We start from the raw sequence: 14,943 nt of genomic DNA, 5'->3' as shown, positions 1-14,943 counted from the left end.
GATGAAGACTTCATCCGGATCATGGACCTCTTCAGCTCCCGCTTGGATGAAGACTTCAGCTGGATCATGGACCTCTTCAGCCCCCCTCTTGGGCTTGGATCAGGACCTCGAGGAGCTCTTCAGGACGGATCGTGAACCTGGTAGGGTGAAGACAAGGTAGGAAGATCTTCAGGGGCTTAGTGTTAGGTTTATTTAAGGGGGGTTTGAAAGAGCTTTGAAATGTAGTAATTTAGAATAGGGTAGGGCATTTTGTTATTTTGGGGGTCTTTGTTATTTTATTAGGGGGCTTAGAGTAGGTGTAATTAGTTTAAAATTGTTGTAATATTTTTCTTATGTTTGTAAATATTTTTTTATTTTTTTGTAACTTAGTTCTTTTTATTTTTTGTACTTAGTTAGTTTATTTCATTGTAGTTATTTGTAGGAAATTGTATTTAATTTATTTATTGATAGTGTAGTGTTATGTTTAATTGTAGGTAATTGTAGGTATTTTATTTAATTAATTTAATGATAGTATAGTGTTAGGTTTAATTGTAACTTAGTTAGGATTTATTTTACAGGTAATTTTGTAATTATTTTAACTAGGTAACTATAAATAGTTCTTAACTATTTAATAGCTATTGTCCCTGGTTAAAATAATTACAAAGTTGCCTGTAAAATAAATATTAATCCTAAAATAGCTACAATGTAATTATAATTTATATTGTAGCTATATTAGGATTTATTTTACAGGTAAGTATTTAGCTTTAAATAGGAATAATTTATTTAATAAGAGTTAATTAATTTAGTTAGATTAAAATTATATTTAACTTAGGGGGGTGTTAGTGTTAGGGTTAGACTTAGCTTTAGGGGTTAATACATTTATTATAGTAGCGGTGAGCTCCGGTCGGCAGATTAGGGGTTAATGTTTGAAGTTAGGTGTCGGCGATGTTAGGGAGGGCAGATTAGGGGTTAATACTATTTATTATAGGGTTAGTGATGCGGATTAGGGGTTAATAACTTTATTATAGTAGCGCTCAGGTCCGCTCGGCAGATTAGGGGTTAATAAGTGTAGGCAGGTGGAGGCGACGTTGAGGGGGGCAGATTAGGGGTTAATAAATATAATATAGGGTCGGCGGTGTTAGGGGCAGCAGATTAGGGGTACATAAGGGATAATGTAAGTAGCGGCGGTTTACGGAGCGGCAGATTAAGGGTTAAAAATAATATGCAGGGGTCAGCGATAGCGGGGGGCGGCAGATTAGGGGTTAATAAGTGTAAGGCTAGGGGTGTTTAGACTCGGGGTACATGTTAGGGTGTTAGGTGCAGACGTATGAAGTGTTTCCCCATAGCAAACAATGGGGCTGCGTTTAGGAGCTGAACGCAGCTTTTTTGCAGGTGTTTTTTTCAGCTCAAACAGCCCCATTGTTTCCTATGGGGAATCGTGCACGAGCACGTTTTTTGAGGCTGGCCGGCTTGCGTAAGCAACTCTGGAATCGAGAGTTGAAGCTGCGTTAAAAATGCTCTACGCTCCTTTTTTGGAGCCTAACGCAGCCTTTTTGTGGACTCTCAATACCAGAGTTATTTTTATGGTGCGGCCAGAAAAAAGCCGGCGTTAGCTACGCGGGGGTCGTTACCGACAAAAACTCTAAATCTAGGCCTATGTAAATATTTGCTGCTAGATATTGTGTATAAACTAAAGCCAGGAGTACAGCATGGCAGGAGTTGGTCTACAAGGTTGTCTACTGAAAATTTCTGTGTACTTAAAAATATCTATTAAGTTAGTCTGTTGTGGAATTGATTACAAATTAACCTGATTTGTCATAGATGTTTTGTGAAACAAGTCCGCCTGAATAGTAGTAAAAAAGTGAACTTGTGATTGTTTCTCAGTGTCAGCTTCTCTGGGTCAATTTGAGTAAACAACCATTATAGTTGTCATGAAAACAAACCACAACAATGTTCAATTAACCTGTGAAAGCCACATTTATTCTAAGTATGCTCCAAATGCTTGCTCTTAATCTGCTTTCTTTATGTGATGTTACTGCAGTGCAGATGCTGTCATAGGTGAAGTGGTTGGCAGCAAATCACAAAATCAATCAATATGAAGTTAATTTAAAGCATCTGCAAATGATATAACCTAGCACTATAAAAGATTGCAGGACATTTATATTTATACAGATACTTTTTGTCTGCAATGTATTTTGTGTAAGTGGTGTTAAATTATATATTTCACTATGCAGGTTCTTTGTCTGCCTTAAACATCTTGAAGTATCTACAAAAGTGGTAGCCTAAGCCAACCAATTGCTCTCAAATGTTTTCCTTCATCCTCATCTTCTTCACTGGAGCAGAGCAGAATGCCCAATTTTACCCAATATAAAACACTCCCACTCCCACACTTTCTTAAATACTCTTTGGAATAAAAACACTTCTGCTCTGGTTAAAAGGTTAAATATACTTTATGAGTCTTTTTAGGATTAACGGGCTCCATATGCCATTTAGATGAATGTGGGTACTAGACATTTGGATATGAATGAATATAAAAATATGACACAGTTTTCCATATTTGTTTAAGTCTGAAAATGATGAACATGCGTCCCTTTAATAAAAAAAAGAGCAGGTTGACAAATACATGCAACAAACAAAATAGTTAATTAATTTGTGCAGTAAACCCATTACTCTGAAAGCAGGAAAGGCTTCAGACATTCAACTTTACACTATTCAATAGTGATTTAACAATGAACTTATCAATTAATTGATTCCTGTGTTAGACGATAAGTAAGTATTCTTCGCTTTTGTCCTTGGCCAATCCTGATGCCTTTAATAATAAAAAAAAACAATACTGCTCCTATTCTGTCTTTAAAATGGTCCCCATAGGAAACAAATGGATTTTTGTAAACACATTTCTAACACCATGAACAAATATAGATAAAATGAAATATTTTTTCTGGTAATGAACAATTCATCCATGTCTAGTGGATAATCATCATTGGGGAAGTAAACAAATCCATTCAGTATGAAAAATATGCAATATCAGAAAACACATAAAAGAGACAAGGAAAAACGTCTTATGTTTCAGACTTATCATAGGATACATGCTAATGATGGTGAAAGTTAATACTGTAACTTGACATTTGTCAGTTTTAACTTAAAGGGACAGTCAACACCAGAATTTTTGTTGTTTAAAAAGAAAGATAATCCCTTTATTACCCATTCCCCCATTTGCATATCCAACACAGTTATAATAATACACATTTTACCTCTGTAATTATCTTGTATCTAAGCTTCTGCTGACTGCCCCCTTATTTCAGTTCTTTTGACAGACATGCAGTTTAGCCAATCAGTGCTCACTCCTAGGTCACTTTACGTGCATGAGCTCAATGTTATCTATATGAATCATGTGAACTAATGCCCTCTAGTTGTCAAAATGTATTCAGATTAGAGGCAGTCTTCGAGGTCTTTGAAATTAGCATATGAACCTCCTAGGTTTAGCTTTCAACTAAGAATACCAAGAGAATAAAGCAAAATTGGTGCTAAAAGTAAATTGGGAAGTTGTTTAAAATTGCATGCCCTATTTAAATCATGAAAGTTTTTTTTGGACTTGACTGTCCCTTTAATGTTTCTAGATGAAGCTTGTCTAAAAGACACTTGTTTGCATGCACTGTACCATCCAACACATTCTGAGCAAGCATTACAGTATTATTATATTTCTACTTTTGTAACCCCCTTATGTGACATCTTTAGATTGCCGGTGAAAACAGATACTCCTCAAGAGAGTTCCTGGAGAGAGCGTGCCCCAAATCGACTGGACAGGTTGTGCTCTATTCTTAGCGCAGGTTTGTGCAAAGGATAACGCTCTATGCGCTATCGATTTGCTCCAGTTGTAATCTAGGCCAGTGTTTGTAACATACAAAATGTAAGATATAACAAGCACATTTGTAGTTCTTGTAGTTGTAAGGGTTTACTGATAAGGAAATAGCAGGAGCTGTACTATTACTCACATAGCTAACTAGTATATATTTATACTATATATTTTGTTTGCCTTTCCTGTAATTTAATTCCCAATATTGTGGGCTTTCTAATTTATATTAAATATGGAAGTGCATACACAGCTATATTCCACACAGTAATTGGTGGCACACTCTATAAAGTCTAGTAACTCAACAGAAAAGGTAACCTAAGTTACAATATGGCGGCACCTAATGCTTTATGGACATTAACTTTACTCATATTTTGTTTCAATATTTAAACATCTAATATATTTTTTAAAATGCATGTACAAATTATTCTTAGGCTAATCTGAACGCATTATTGAAGCAATGATTTATTTAGTGTTTAATGTCCCTTTAATCTGACCTCTGGCCCTTTAGCCTTAGAGACTACAGGATACAGGATATGTTTGTCTCCTCATTAATCACTGCAGCCTCAGCCAGTTTCTCTCATTCATAAATGGTCTTTTTACAACTGCCCATAATGCATAAAGATACACTAGTCAGAAAATAAAGTACAGTAATTGAAAATAAAAATAACATACTTATATAGTATTGCTGCTATATATATGTATTCATTTTTTTTTATAATATCATTTATTCCAGAACTACATATAACGTAATATTACATACAGTATATATATTTATATATTTATTTAAAAAAGTGAACAATTTATAATTTATTTAGGCCTCAATCAAAATCTATCGGCTACACCTTTCTCAGCTCTTTCTCGGGCCAAAAGGGCTACTTTCCGATTTGACACATTTAAAATAGCATGTATTCAGCTCTTTCCCACAGTCGCAAATATGTGTTTTTGGATCCTAAATAAAAGCCCTGTTTTTGCTATGGGGCCTAAGAGTTTTCGGCAATCTCAATCCTTTTTCAAATTACTTTTCAACACCTTTTGAAGGTCAGTTTTGCCTTTTCTAATTCAACACCTCAAGGCACTTGATAAGTCATCGAAAGGACATTTTGGGCATCTTTATAAGTATTCCACAGCTATTTGCAAGCAGTCTTGCACATGCATAAAACACTCTGAAATGGACACAGGAGACAGTGTAGAGATCTATTAACATACATGGTAATCATGCATTAAAGCGGACAGGGCACACATTTACATACGAATAGGTACATATACATATGTATATGTATTGAGTACTTCATATCCTGTATGGCTAAGGGAATCTGCAGGCAAAATCACTTCAGGACCCCAACTACAAATGGCGTGTTTTTAATAGTTGATTGTATGTCACACTTGCAATGTCGTGATTGTCACAAACAGTACTTGTGTCTTTAAAATCATGTTTTAAAGGGGATAGAACACTCTCTATTCAAAGGTACCTATTGTAATTCGTTTCCATCGGCACCACTGCTATACCATCTGGATTCATATTTTATGTTGTCAGGAGGAGCAGACTATGCACCATTTTTCTATTTCTATATGGTCACTTTCAAATTTTGGCAAATATTGTTTTTGACAATATTTTTACTATTGTTTGATAAACAACTGTTTTCACTTATATCTTCTTATACTGAATTTTAACATTACTTCCCATAGCCAGCAAAAGCAATGATCTAATGCTTAAATCCTTAGTCTACTCCATTATTATAATTCTACAAGTAGAGGCAAATACAAAATAAGTAAAAGCAACACATATCTTGCATAGCCCAATTATGCTAGAAAAGTAATTTATCTCAGAGTAACAAGTAGCAGCAACATACAAGTCAGAAAATATAGCTTTCAGCTTAGAAGTAAGCTAACATCTTTGTTTCTGTGTTAACCTTTCCTGGATCCAAAATGTACAAAAAAACAACCTTTCATGTGCGCTTTTTACTTTGACTGTCACGGCTTTTGGTTTCATGTTCTTTGGTATAATTTTCCTGGGAATCTGGCCCATAGTGTATACATATTTACTATGGTGTGAGCTTGGTATGGATGTCAGATTGTGGGAGATAGACATGAAATTTCAGTGGTCTTATGTATTAATTTGTTTGTGTATTGTGGTATCTGAATAGCCAATATTTCCTGAAACATTACCTTTATGCTTTGTACCCTCTGCAATTAAATGAAAAAGATATTTTTTTAAACTAATAGACTGAATAACATTTTGATATTCGTATGCAAAAAACAGTAATTGGTGCTTTTTACTTTTATTTGTACTTCCAAGTGTTGTCAACTCAGCGAATGTATTTGAATATAACAATAAACATGATTTTATTGGACACTTAAAAATGGAAAACTACAGAACCCCTTAACAAAGTAAAATAATTAAAAAAAAATATTAGCTTTTTTTCTAGAACAGATTTTTTATCAGGTGCCATTTACATTATTGTTAACCCTGTCTTTAAATTTCAAAAACCTGCAATTTTACTACAATAGTTGCAAGAATGAGCATTACCTTTGTGTGCAAAGGACAAATATCTGCCTTCAAGAAGATTTTCTTGGATAACTTTTCTAACAAAGGCTACACTATAATACCTGTCATTTACAGTTTTGAAAATACTTAACCCCTAAATGTGTAAAGGTAATGTTACCAAAGGATAATACAGATAAGTGGTCCTTTGAAGTAGGACACTTTTTTCTATCTGCTTGAAACAGTGTTGCTCAAAAGCTTTTCAGCGAACATTCGTATCTGTGAAGCCAAAGTTTTGTGATGTTAACAAACTGTGGTTTCTGTGTTACTTTCAAGTTGCTCTATCTTTAATCTTAAAAAATGATTAAGGTCACTGCTCACAACCTATTTTAAGCTTGAAACTGACTGGGCTGAGACATCATCCTTTATCATTAGGTATAATACTAAGGCAAAAATGGAAGAAGGTAACTAAGTTCATATAAATCAGCAGGTTTTGTAACAAAATATACTGTCTCAGTTAATTTATATAAGTTATTTCTATATGTAGGTTATAATTCATACCACTAAGGGATTAAACAAGCAACTGGATGGCTTTTTAAATAAAGAACCACACCAGTTTTTATGATGGGTATCAACCTTCCCTAGAAAGCACTGTGAATAGAAGTATAAAGAGATCATAGGCTCTACCATAGAGGTAGAAGCAAATCCAGCTTTAGAAATATAATAATAACACTGGATCAGGTACAAAACAGGCAATGTTTCAAGACAAAAGGCCCTTTATCATGTCTCAAAGGGGGATATTTATCAAAGGTTTGGCGGACCTGATCCAACAGTGCGGATCAGGTTCGCCAGACCTTGTTGAATGCGGAGAGCAGTACACTCTCCATATTCAGCATTGCACCAGCAGCTCTTGTGAGCTGCTGGTGCAACGCTGCCCCCTGCAGTTTCGCTGCCAGCAGGGGGGTGTCAATCAACCCGATCGTACTCAATCGGGTTGAATTGCAGCGATGTCTGTCCGCCTGCTCAGAGCAGGCAGACAGATTTATGGAGCAGCGGTCCCTCAAGCTCCATTCAGAGCTTGATAAATGGGCCCCAAAGGCTTGACATGTTGTCTGTTTTGTACCTGGACCCAATAAGAAAATAAAGGTTATTATATTTCTAAGGCTGGACTTGCATCTCTCTTTGGCTCCGATATTCAAAACATCGCCAGGACTTTTTGGCCTCGCCAGTCTCGTAGTCTGTGGGTCTGGTGATATATTACAAAAAAGTGGGTTGAAGCTTTCTTTTCCGACAAGTGGCAATGCGTCTCCCGTAGGAAATACTAGAGATTTGAGCTTCAGCAAAAAGTCTGTCCACATCACCACTTAGCTGTGTGTTTACACAACACACAACATAGACTGTGCATTTGCGAAAACAAAACATGTAAAGCTTCATATTATGCGTATGTAAATTACGTTTCACTGCGCAATCACTAGATTTCTCATAATGGAAATTCTCGCCGCTGAAAAGCTGGCCAGACTGGTATGGCTGAAAAGTTATGTCTAACATGGAGGGCAGTGCTTTGAATATTACACACTCAACGGCAATGTTTCACCATTAAAATACAGGTTACTCCCATGGAACGCACCTGAAACTCCTTTGGAACACCTATATATTCATGATGTCTGCTATCAACTTTGTTAATACATATTTATAAAAAAAATCCTTCCTATGAAATCTATATGAGTGGGAATGTGCTATATAATATATATATATACAATGTTTTATTTATGTGTATTGTATAGAATAAGGTTATGTATGTAAAGTCTTGTCATGATTGTAAAATATGTGTGTTTTGCCTTTGCATATTTTTTTTTTTCTTTTTTTAGGAAGATTTCATTTTCACAGTAATAATATTTTATAGAAGACAGTAGTCACAACTTCATATATTGCAGATATGAGTTCTCACTATTCTGAACAGATAAGGCCTAAATTGACAGTCCAACATCTCTGTAAGAATTGAGTGATATATTGTAAAGTGCATCCTATATAATAAAAGGCCAAGTGTGTTTGTCCGAAGCTGTCAACCTGGTCTTTGAGAGTCCCTAGCTGATCTGCAGCCGCGGCATAAGTGGGCGTGACCGGGCATGAGCAGGGGGCGGGGTCGATGTGAAGGGGCGTGGCCACACGTGAGTGCCCGCAAAAGGGACGTGGTCGGACATGAAAGGGGAGTGGTCGCGCGATAGAGGGGACTGGGAGAGAGATCGAGAAGGGAGAAAGATAGATGGGGGGAGAGAGGGGTGGAGCTAGGGGGGAGAGAGGGGTGGGGAGAGAGGGGGGGAGAGAGAAGGGGAGAGAGGGGGGAGAGAGAAGGGGTAGAGAGAGCGCAAAAGAGAAGGGGGGGAAGAGCGCAAAAGAGAGGGGTGGAGAGAGAGCGCAAAAGAGAGGGGTGGAGAGAGAGCGCAAAAGAGAGGGGGAGAGAGAGCGCAAAAGAGAGGGGGAGAGAGAGCGCAAAAGAGAGGGGGGAGAGAGAGCGCAAAAGAGAGGGGGAGAGAGAGCGCAAAAGAGAGGGGAAGAGAGAGCACAAAAGAGAGGGGGGAGAGAGAGCGCAAAAGAGAGGGGGGGGGGAGAGAGCACAAAAGAGAGGGGGGAGAGAGAGCGCAAAAGAGAGGGGAGAGAGGGGGGAGAGAAAGCGTAAAAGAGATGGGGGGAGAGAGTGCCAAAGAGATGGGGGGGGGGGAGAGAGAGCGCAAAAGAGAGGAAGAGAGAGAGAGAGCGCAAAAGAGAGGGGGAGAGAGAGAGCGCAAAAGAGAGGGGGAGAGAGAGAGCGCAAAAGAGAGGGGGAGAGAGAGAGTGCAAATGGGGGGGGGGGAGAGAGAGCGCAAAAGAGAGGGGGAGAGAGAGCTCAAAAGAGAAGGGGGAGAGAGAGCTCAAAAGAGAAGGGGGGAGAGAGAGCAAAAGAGAGGGGGGAGAGAGCTCAAAAGAGAAGGGGAAGAGAGAGAGCAAAAGAGAGGGGGAGAGAGAGAGCAAAAGAGAGGGGGGAGAGAGAGCGCAAAAGAGAGGGGGAGAGAGAGAGTGCAAAAGAGAGGGGGAGAGAGAGAGCGCAAAAGAGAGGGAGGAGAGAGAAAGCTCAAAAGAGAGGGGGGAGAGAGAAATCTCAAAAGAGAGGGGGAGAGAGAGCAAAAGAGAGGGGGGAGAGAGAGAGAGTGCAAAAGAGAGGGGGGAGAGAGAGGGCAAAAGAGAGTGGGGAGAGAGAGCAAAAGAGAGGGGGGAGAGAGAGAGCGCAAAAAAAAGGGGGGAGAGAGAGAGCCCAAAAGAGAGGGGGGAGAGAGCGCAAGGGGTGGGACCGCTGTACTGCAAAAAATGGCCCGTGTGAACGGGCTTTAGGACTAGTAGATATATAAACCAGCAAGTGCATCATTCCACTCTATCGGCTAGATTTGGAGTTCGGCGGTAGATGGGTTGCTAACGCGTGTTTTATGTCTAACGCACGTCATTGTTTGACTCCGGTATTTAGAGTTCAAAAAAGACCATCTAACGATGCTCCTAACGCGTGTATGTCACACGCGGAATACTGCCCGCGTTAGACAGTCTCCCATAGAGATCAATGGGAAAGGAAAAAAATAGCTTTTTTTCACCTAACACTCGATCTCGCGAGAATACGCACAGCTCGGTCATATGACGCATACCACATCATGCACAACAATAACACGCCGCAAATGTCACAACAACAATCAATCAACAAAGCACACAAGCATTACACATTCACAAGCGGGGGGATTTTTAATAAAATTTAATACGGGGAATACGCATATACTTTAAGATGCGGAAATTCGCAAAATAACAACACGGAATAAAAAATATATACATACACTAGAAAAATAATCGCATTCAATATCACTATATATTAGGACAAACATACATATACAACACTTCACTAATAACACACCATCGCAAATTCACATTTAAAAAGAATACTATTGGACAATGTTAGAGAAAACGACCACTATGACATCATCGCATTCTACACATTCCACAAATACTAACTCCAAATGAGCATGCGCAAATTCACACAACTAATACACATTGCACTAATATTAATTGCTAATAAAGCACACCTGAACACAATTTACAACGGAAATTGGTACATCATTAAACATTTACACAGGGTATATAAGCACCAAACAAAAACCGCAAATGAGAGGGCGCTAAAAGCTAAGAGAAACTAACACACTTAATCAGCATTAATTAAGCATTCATAATAAAGAAAACATTACACCAAGTAATTTGAAAAGTTTACTATAAAAGATAAATTGTACAATACACGGGACGTCTCCCTGCAAAGATATATAATACAAGTAAAATAAATTAAAAGGAAAGTACTATATGGAATACCACCCTAAAAAATTAAAAAATATATAAAAATGAAAAATATCAAAAAATCAAAAAATAATGTTGCTGGCTAAGAGAATATCCAATCAAGGGAGGCGTCAGATGTTCCTCTTTATTACTGTGGGATCCAGTATGTATCAGTGTTGGAAAGCAAATGTTGCTAGTTGGAAAGTGTCAATGTAATAGTTACTCCATATATTTGTATCAACTCTTCAAGTGTTAGTAACACATATTGCAATTATTTCCCATAATCTTATATGTAAGCTAAAACACTGCAATTATTACTTTCAACACTAGCAACATTTGCTTTCCAACACTGATACATACTGGATCCCACAGTAATAAAGAGGAACATCTGACGCTTCCCTTGATTGAATATTCTCTTAGCCAGCAACATTATTTTTTGATTTTTTGATATTTTTAATTTTTATATATTTTTTAATTTTTTAGGGTGGTATTCCATATAGTACTTTCCTTTTAATTTATTTTACTTGTATTATATATCTTTGCAGGGAGACGTCCCGTGTATTGTACAATTTATCTTTGATAGTAAACTTTTCAAATTACTTGGTGTAATGTTTTCTTTATTATGAATGCTTAATTAATGCTGATTAAGTGTGTTGGTTTCTCTTAGCTTTTAGCGCCCTCTCATTTGCGGGTTTTTGTTTAGTTTTATCTTTTTGCCATCTAGGGGAGGTGGCAGGAGAGTGGCTTAGATAAACCTTCAGATTTTAGCGCTGTATTATTCCTTTTTATTCTTGTATATAAGCACCACACAAGCAGGGCTTCTTTGACTGTGTTGCTGGTGGGTCTTTGGAGATTGGAGGTTTAAGATTAGAGAGTTGGTGCATTATTGTGAGTGAGTTAGTGTTAGCGTGAGAGAGTCATTTGTTAGTGTTATCGTGAGTGAGTTAGTGGGAGTTAGTGGGAGTGGGAGAGAGTCTGTTAGTGGGAGCGTGAGTGAGTTAGTGGGAGTGGGAGTTGTTAGTGAGAGTTGTTAGTGGGAGCGTCAGTTAGTGGTAGTTAGTGAGAGTTAGTGGGAGTGTTTGTTAGTGATAATTAGTAGTAGTGTGCTAGTGAGAATTAGTAGTAGTGTGAGTTAGCGAGCGAGTGATTTTTCTGTACACGTAACACATTTACACGCAAACACATTCAATACATACATACACTTATCAATAACACTACATACACTCCATACCCCCTACCCCCTCATACTACACTCCATACCCCATTCCCTGTAGTCCCATTCCCTTTCATCCCATTTACTCTTATCCCATACCCCATACCCATCCCATACCCATCCCCTAGTTACATTTAGTTTACATATCCTCCTTTTAGTCTTCTTCTTCTTTTGGTTTATTTAAATACTCCTTACCCTCTTTGTTTTTTACATCCCTCTCACACTTTCAGCACTTTTTTTTGTCTTTTTAGTTCTTTATTTTGACCCCCTTTCATTTCATCACACTCACTTTTTGTTTGATTATTTGGGGTTTAGTTTAGGGAACAGATGGAGGCCAGGCAGGGGAGAGGTAGAGGGGGGAGGAGAGGGAGGGGGAGAGGAACAGGGCAGGAAGGGGGGCAGGAAGGAGGGCAGGAAGCGGGGGTGGAAGCGGTGGGTGGACCCAGCCACTTGGTTCAAGATGAACAAGTGGCTGGGCTCAGTGGCGGACAGAGTAGGGCTTCACAGTCCGGGAAACAGAGGGTATCGTCACAGGGGAAGGCCAAGGCGACTAGGGAGGCGAGGTTTTCGATGGAGGAGAAGGAGGCCCTCGTAGAGGCCTATATGGCCAGGTATAGGAGGCTGCAGCACCAGAAGACTACCCCGACTGACAAGAGGAGGCTCTGGAATGAGATAAGAAATTCAGTCAATGCAGTGGGTGGCCGGAACAGAGATCTGGATTCGATAAAACATCGCTACCGGGACTGTAAGATGGATCTCAAGAAAAAGTTAAGCCTGGAGGCCCGACATGCCGCAGGAACCGGTGGCGGACCTGCCCTGGAAATAGAGTACTGCCGATGGGAGGAAATGTTGCGGCCCAGCATCTCCGAGGTGGAAGTAGTTGGTATCGGAGGAATTGATACCGGGAACCTGCCACTCTCATCTGACGGTAAGCTCATTGAACAATAAATTCACATACGAATGTATTTCAAGGGACACTATACGCAAACCTTTACTTTCATGATTGAGGTAGCGAATACAATTTGACAAAACATTCAAATGTACTTATATTACCTAATTTGAATCATTCTTGAGATATATTTTAATGAAGAAATAGCCATGCACACGGTGAAACAATCACAGGAGGCAGCTATATTCAGCTAACAATCAGCATCTTATAAGCATATTTAGATATGCTTTTCAGCAAAGAATATCCAGAGAATGAAGCTAATTAGATAAGAAAAGTACATTAGAAAGTTTATAATAAATGTATGCTTCTAAATCATGAAAGATAAAACATTGGGTTTCATGTCCCTTTAAGGATCAGATTAATGCTATAACGTTGTTTACACGCATTCAATTACTTTGCGGTTACATCAGTATCTAGGCTATAGGTTAGGTGTGCATTTAAACAGACTGAAAACAAACGCGAAAACATTCAGATTGACCAGAGATATCACAAACACGGTTTTGAAAAAGCGGAAATCGTATTGATTGTTAGATTTCAAAGTGGATTAATGATTCTGCATTTGTAATTGTATCGTAAGCTAAGTCATTTAAAGCTTGATTTGCAAATATGCTAATATATACATTTTTTTTTTTTTTTTTAAATATACAGAGTCTGGGGAGGAGGCAGCACAAGAAACACAGCCTCATCCATCTCCCCGGGATGAGAGTGGTGGGGAGGAATTTCCACTTCGGAGGGAAGAGGCCCCCCGTGACGAAGAGCGCACGGAAGCTGATGAAGAGGCCCCGGAAGCAGAGGAGGAACCCGTGGAACCAGAGGACCCTCAAGGACCCGCACACCGCCGTGCACGGGCACCCCGCCGTGCATGGGTACCCCGCCAAGCACAACAAGAGGAAATAGCGGAGGTGCGGGTTCTACTGGACTACATAGACCAGATGCGTAACTCCCGGATACAAAATATCGAAGGCCGAACTCGAATTCTTGATGGACAAAATCAAATAATTGAAGGCCAAAACCAAATAATAAACATACTTAATAGAATCGAACAAGGTCAAAACCGAATCATTAATCTGCACCAAGAGATGTTCAATTTTTTCCGGGAGGCGCATGCTGGTCTACCTCCTGGTCCGCCTCCTGCTGCTGGGCCTCTTGCTGCTGGGCCTCCTGCTGCTGGGCCATCTCCTCCTGCTGGCCCATCTACTCCTGCCGGGCCATCTCCTCCTCTTCAGCCATCTCCTCCTCTTCAGCCATCTCCTCCTCTTCAGCCATCTTCTCCTCCTCAGCCATCTTCTCCTCCTCAGCCATCTTCTCCTCCTCACCTTGGTCGTCCCAGTACTCTTCCTTCCACTCTTCCCACAACATCTCCAAGGAGAACTCTTCGGAGTCGGCAGTTGCCCCTCCCAGAGCCTCAGCCCCGTGGGAAGAGGGGAAGGAAGATGAAGTAAGTATTTATTTTCATCTTTAATGTTTTTTTTTTATTTAATGTGTAATGGATAGGTATGTGATGATGTGGTTTTCATACACTTGTGGACCACACTCTGTATATAATCTACTTCTATGGGACCGGGTCCATGGAGGCAGATTGTTTGCAGAGTGTGGGTTATAAGTGTGTGAAAACCACATCATCACATACCTATCCTTGTTCATGATATTGATTGGTTTCTGTGATGTGATGTCCAAACTGTTTCCCGAATCGCAAACAAAATTACCATTACAATTATCCATGATGGCATATTACTGTTTGAATGCCAATAACACAGCTTAAAGGGACAGTCAGAAAATTATTGATTACAAAGAAAACACTGTATTACGCATTATCAAGTTGGAAACAACAAAACATGGAGAAATACGTGTGACTTATGTGCTTAACCTTGTATCTATGACTAGGAAAAATGACCACTTATTTGTTGTTCTGACATAACAACATTTTAGATATCAATGATCAATACATGGTAAATAATATGCTGTATGAGCACAAGGTTTTACATATACAAATGCTATCCAAATGCCCTCTAGTGGTCAAATTGTATAATGATTACATGCACTCTTCAAGCTCGAAGAAATGAGCACACGAACCTCATAGGTTTAGCTAGCAAATTTAAATAAACACAGACAAATGATTAATTGGTGAG

Source organism: Bombina bombina, chromosome 3, assembly GCF_027579735.1.
Source record: "Bombina bombina isolate aBomBom1 chromosome 3, aBomBom1.pri, whole genome shotgun sequence".
In the NCBI taxonomy this organism is placed as follows: domain Eukaryota; kingdom Metazoa; phylum Chordata; class Amphibia; order Anura; family Bombinatoridae; genus Bombina; species Bombina bombina.
This window is presented reverse-complemented; position numbering follows the sequence as displayed.